Source organism: Myotis brandtii, unplaced genomic scaffold (genome assembly GCF_000412655.1).
Source record: "Myotis brandtii unplaced genomic scaffold, ASM41265v1 scaffold36, whole genome shotgun sequence".
Classification (NCBI taxonomy): Eukaryota; Metazoa; Chordata; class Mammalia; order Chiroptera; family Vespertilionidae; genus Myotis; species Myotis brandtii.
Window position 1 is genome coordinate 2990626 of NW_005363836.1, and position 6467 is coordinate 2997092.

General features: G+C 37.9%; 1 pseudogene; it reads left to right on the plus strand.

Annotated features, from left to right (window-relative positions):
• Positions 1–248: 248 nt before the first annotated feature.
• On the plus strand, positions 249–1322 carry LOC102249243 (annotated as a pseudogene).
• The last annotated feature ends 5145 nt before the right edge of the window (positions 1323–6467 follow it).

Sequence of the window (6467 nt, forward strand, 5' to 3'; positions counted from 1 at the left end):
TATTCTCATTTTGTTTATATATAGTTATTCCAATTTCCTTCAGTTGTCTGTCTGTGTTATCCATTAGCTAATTAAATATATTTATGATTGAGGGCATGCAGGTACTACAGTGGAAGTGTCAGAGCCCGGTGGGTGCTGCCTGGGCTGCGCTGCCCAAGTGAAGGCATCCTGCTCACATCCTTCTCCACCAGCCTTGACATGCCTGCCCTTGTTAGAAACAAACTTCACGGGAGTCTTTCTTCCTAAACATGTAGACAGCACGGCACTCAGAACAGACACTAAGAACTGCTCTCATCTCAAAAAACACAGTATGAGAAGTTGCTGTGGAACGGCGTTTGATATATGTAGCCTTCCAACCAGCCACTGATCTCATTGGACCCATTACCTTGAATTCTCAATGAGATGGAATCACCCATCCTGAGCCTCCCCAAGACTTTGAAGAATTTTTTAATGATCTTCAGAAAGCCACCCTCTCCAGAGAAATGCAGTATGTTTATACAGTACACTGGATCTCTAGGAAACACCAGAATTACCAGTGAAGAATATATTAAATGTCTCAAGGGCTACTGTGAAGCATTTTTCTATGGCGTGACAATAAATCTCGTAGAATAGGTTCCTGTCTCTCTAAGGAGGTGTTCCTTTAGAATGATGACACACACCTGCAAATACATGCAGGGCACATACTGAAGTTCTTAGAAAAGAAGAAACCCAAAGATGCCTTCTGTGCTGTGGGAATAACAATGATTGAACTTTGCCTCAGAGACTCCTGGAATTTTGTCTTTGGATAAGCCTCTGACAGATGATGTTGGATTTTCAGCTTTGCCAGGCATGGCAGTGATTTTTACAGTTCAAGTTATGAAGGCAAAGTGAAGGTGTTGCAGAAAAAATCTTCAAGTGACTATTCTGTTTTTGATAAGTTTTATACTCATGGAGTGATGATAAATATTATACTCATGCAGTGACTAGTGTTTGCTTCTTCAGTCCTGTAAGGCTTTAAACCCATGAGAATGAACATGTGTTTGGATTTTGACACTGCCAGTGACTTGCTTGCTTAATGCAAGCTACAACTACTTGGGAGAAGCTGACCAGCACCCACTAAATCTGTGACCTATCTGTTCACACGAGTTGCAGAGTGCTATTGGCTTCAACATTATAGAAAGATACAAAGCACTGGTGGGTGGATTGATGAGAAATCTGCTGACACACCTCCAGTTACTCCAAAGCATAGTCCTGAGGATAATGTAAATTCACCAACACCTGTGGGAGTTTTTAAGGAGTGGAAAGACTAGGTAATAAGATGCCTTGCTGTTGTGCAAAAATAAAAGACTTCAAATAGGAGTAATTAAAATAAATACATGCACACTAAAAACAAAACTATTTATGAGTGTTTTCTTAAAATCATTGTCAGTTAAATCTAAGGCTTGTGTGTGGTTTTTTTGTCATTGCTGTTTCTTTCAGGGTCTGTTTCTGGAGACTGTTGTGGTATTTTGAATAGAACAGGTTTTCAAAAGATGTATCAAAATGTTCTATACATTATTCATTTACTTTGTCTCTGATCTGAGGAATGTTTATTTTGACATTGTTAATTATTCACTTTTGAACTCATTGGTTCCTTTTATGCTTGTTATTTTCTTGCTTATACTGTCTTCTATTTTAATTAATGTCTTTTTAAAAGTGTAGGAGCATCACATTTTCTACTTATGTGTTTTTGTTGTCACACCTTTTATTTTTATCCTGTTTTATATTTTCCCCTAAAATACATAACTAATATAGCTTTATACTGTTAAGTGTCCACTAAATTTTTTTCAGATGTTCATCAGCTTTTTACTTTATGATTTGCACTTCCATTCTTTTTAATCTGACATCCCTTTCCTTCTAATTAGTGCAGGCATTATTAGACACAAAATACCTTTATTTGTTCCTCAAAATATATTTTACTGGTAAATATTTATATTATGACCCTTTTGACTGTTGACTATTGGAATATAATTACTATGCCATTCACATAAATTATTTTCCTACTGTTCTTTCACTTCTAATGTTGGTATTTAGTATTTAGAAGTTCCCTGCCATTCAAAGGTAAACTGATTACTTTTTGTGGTTTATTTGAACACTAGAGGCCCAGTGCACAAATTGATGCATGGGTGGGGGCTGATGGGGCTGGGCTGGCAGGGGGGAGTGGAGGGCCTCTGGAGGTTGCCCCCCCCCCAGGTCAAACTCCTGGTTGAACTCCCAGTTGAAGGGACAATTTGCATATTAGGCTTTTATTATATAGGATAGCATCTGTGTGAACATGTTCTTATTTCACTTTTTTTTTTTGCCATTCTTTTGAATTTTTTTTTATCTATCTTCTTGGAAGTTTTTGAACTTTTGAATCTGAATTGAGAACCATTATATTTGGTTTTGGAAAAATCTTAGCTATTACCTTTTCAATGTAGAAATGTCCAAATTCCTAGTTTCTTTTCCTAGAAACTCTACTAGATATATATTGGGTGTTCTTGATTTTTCTTCATTGACTAAAGACCTAATTACTTAATATTAAATATCTAGGAATATTAGAAAAGTTTAATAGTTCCTGTCTGTCTGTATGGGTCCCATGTGACCCTACCTCTCATTTTGCTGATTTTTTCACTTGAGTCTAATCTGCTATTTAAGTCATATATTTATTTGTAAATGTTCAGTTCCTTTTATAATTTATGTAAATGTTTTTTGATTCTCTAATATTTAAAGCTGCTTGCTTCTTACATGTATCTTCTAAACCTTATCTTCTCTTGTAATTGCAATAATAAATATAGGTCTCATTTTTCTATTTGTAGGTATATATAAATATATGCATATATATTTATAGAATACATATTTATAGCAATAGTTAAAAGTTGCATCAATAGCTCAAGGAGAGATTTGTAATTATTATACAAGGTTAAGCAAAATTTATTATCTCAGATAAGATAGCAAATAGACTAATTAATTACAGCTTTCTACCTTAACAGCTATTGTTTTTAAGCCAGGAGTATGAAAAAGCGTTTGGGTAAATTAGAAATGCTTGCCATCACCAAGGAAACAAGAATTTGCAAAGTGAACTTGCATGTGTTTTCCTGATTTCAAAATTTAGCTCAAAATGAATATGATATCTGAAGTAAGAACAGCTGAATTTATTGAAATTCCCCATGGTTCGAATATATCTCACTCAACACAGCAAATCTATGTTCTTCAATTCTACAGATGAGAACTGGAAGTTTAAGTTTTAAAATATTTGCTTAAAATTGCTTCCAGAAAAAGAATGTAACATCTTAGTGATCCAAGTGATTTATTCCCAACCAATATACAACAATAACGCTAGCTGCCCAGTGGCTGAGAAACAGAAAGGTAGAGGCAAAACACTATTTCACTGGATATTGGGCTAGGGTGATCTATATCGTAAGGATGGCCTAAAGCCATAGTCTGCAAACCGCGGCTCGCAAGCCACATGTGGCTCTTTGGCCCCTTCAGTGTGGCTCTTCCACAAAATACCACGTGCGGGGCGTGCACGTACAGTGCAATTGAAACTTCGTGGCCCATGCGCAGAAGTCGGTATTTTGTGGAAGAGCCGGTATTTTGTGGAAGAGCCACATTGAAGGGGCCAAAGAGCCGCATGTGGCTCGCGAGCCGCGGTTTGCTGAGCCGCAGTTTGCCAACCACTGGTCTAAGGAGACAGCACAGATTTGACCCTGGATAACAGTTAGAGAAGCTTCCATATTCAAATTAAGATCCTGGAGATGGAGGAGTAATGGCAGCATGATTCCTGGTACATTATAGAAACAGTGAACCTGTTTAAAGGAAATAACATAGCCATATTAACTCAGGTGGCTTTAGAAAATGTGTCCTTAGTACTGTATTAACACTTGGCCTAGATATGCAATTGGTTTAAATACTTTGTTCTAAAATTACCAAATAAACGTAGGTTTGGGTCATGTAGGGAATGGTGATGAAGGGAAACCATACAAATTTAAAAGAAGACATTACAAAGTTGTGTTTGTCACCCTTGGAATAATTACAGTGTTTTTCTGTAAGTGTGTAAGTCCTAGATCTCTTTTCTGTTGCCAGAAAATAAATAGCTTTGTGTACTAAATACCTTTTTTAAAAGACTGATTTTTAGAGCAGTTTTATGTTACCCAGAATTAAGAGGAAGGTGCACAGATTTCCTATAACTGCCTGCCCCCACACATATATAGCCTACCCCTTTATCAACATCCCCACCAGAGTGGTACTTTGGTTATAGGTTTTACACTTTGTGTTGCACACCTTATGGGTTTGGACAAAGGTATAATGAGGTTCTCCACTATTATCATATCTATCAGACATACTAGTAGATAGATCGCCCTAGAAATCTGCTGTGCTCTACCTATTCATGTAGTTGGAACCACACAATCTGCAGCCTTTACAAATTGGCTTTTTTTCACTCACTAACATGCATTTAAGATTCCTCTATGTTATTTCCTGACTTGATTGCTCATTTCTTCTCAGTGCTGAATAATATTTTGTCATCTGGATAAATCACAGTTTATTCATTTGCCCCCTGAAGGATAGCATGGTTGCTTCTGAGTTTGGAAATTATGAATAAAGCTGCTATTAACATGTATGCACAGGCTCTTCTGTGGACATACTTTTTCTACTCCTTCAGATAACCAAGGAATATGATTACCAGATTATGTAATGATATTATATTTAAGTGTTGTAAGAAACCACTAAACTCTCTTTCAAAGTGGCTGTACCGTCATGCATACCCACCAACAATGAAAGAGATTTCTCATTGCTCCACATCCTCACCAGCATTTGATGTCAGTATTCCAGATTTTGACCATTATAATAGGTACAACATGGCATATTATTGTTGTTTTAATTTTCATTTCCCTGGTATGATGAAGATCATCTTTTCATATGATTATTTGTTATCTGTATAGCCTCTTTGGTGAGGGGGTCTATTAAGGTCTTTGGACCAATTTTAATTGAGTTTTCTTTTGTTATTGTTGAATTTTATGAGTATTTTTGTATATTTTGGGTAGCAATCCTTTATCAGATGTGTTGTATATAAATATTTTCTCCTAGTCTGTGGTTTGTCCTTTCATTCTCTTGAAAGTGTCTTTAACATAGCAGAAGTTTTTAACTTTAATTGAGTCCAGCTTCTCAATTATTTGTTTTTATGGATTGAGCCTATGGTATCATAACTACAAAGTTAATTACCATACCAGAGGTCCTCTAGGTTTCTTTCTATGTTATAGTCCAGGAATTCTATAACGTTTTTTTTTAAAATTTAGGTCTATAATACATTTTGAATGAACTTTTCTGAAGGGTGTAAGGTTTGTCTATAGATTATTTCTACATGTGCATGTCTAGTTACTCCAACATAATTTGTTGAAAATACTGTTTTTATTCCATTGTTGTGGTTTTGCTCCTTTATCAAAGAACAGTTGACAATATTTATGAAAGTCTCTTTCTGAACTCTCTATGCTGAGCTATCAAAATATTTTGTCTATTTTTTCACCAATATCACATTGTCTTGACTACTATAGCTTTATAGTAAGTAATTTTTCTAGCTTTATTTAAATATGATTTATATATAACATTTTGTAGCATATTAATGTACATAATGTGATAACTACATGCATGTATATACTGTGAAATGGTTACCAAATAAGGTTTGTTAGCACATTCATCACTTCACATAATTACATTTAGTGCGTGTGGTAAGAACATTTAAGATCTACTAATTAAACAACTCTTCAGAATATAATACAGTATTATTCACTGCTAGAGGCCCAGAGCATAAAGCACAAAACTTTCTGCACTCTGGGGGGTCCCTCAGCCCAGCCTGTGCCCTCTCACACTCTGGGACCCCTCAGGGGATGTGCACCTGCTGGCTTAGGCCCACTCCCCAGGGGATTGGGCCTAAGCTGGCAGTCAGACATCCCTCTGGCAGCCAGGGAACCCTTGGGGGAGCAGGCCTAAGCAGTTAGTTAGACATCCTTAGCATTGCTGCCAAGGCCAGCCATGAGCCAGCTTCTGGCTGAGTGGTGCTCCGCCTGTGGAAGCGCATTGACCACCAGGGGGAAGCTCCTGCATTGAATGTCTGCCCCCTGGTGGTTAGTGTACATCATAGTGACTGGTCATTCTTGGCCTTTCCACTGTTAGGGTCAATTTGCATATTACCCTTATAAAAGGGTAATAGGATTATATAGGACTAGAGGCTCGGTGCACGAAATTCATGCATGGGGGAGGGTCCCCTCAGCCCAGCCTGCACCCTCTCCAATCTGGGACCCCTCAGGGAATGTCCTACTGCCGGTTTAGGCCTTGGTCGCCCCCAATTGCCCCCCTGCCAGCCTTGTCATCCCTAACTGCCCCCCTGCTGGCCGGGTCACCCCTTACTGCCCTTCAACCGGCCTGGTCGCCCCCAACTGGCCCCCTTGGCTGGCCTGGTCACCCCTAACTGC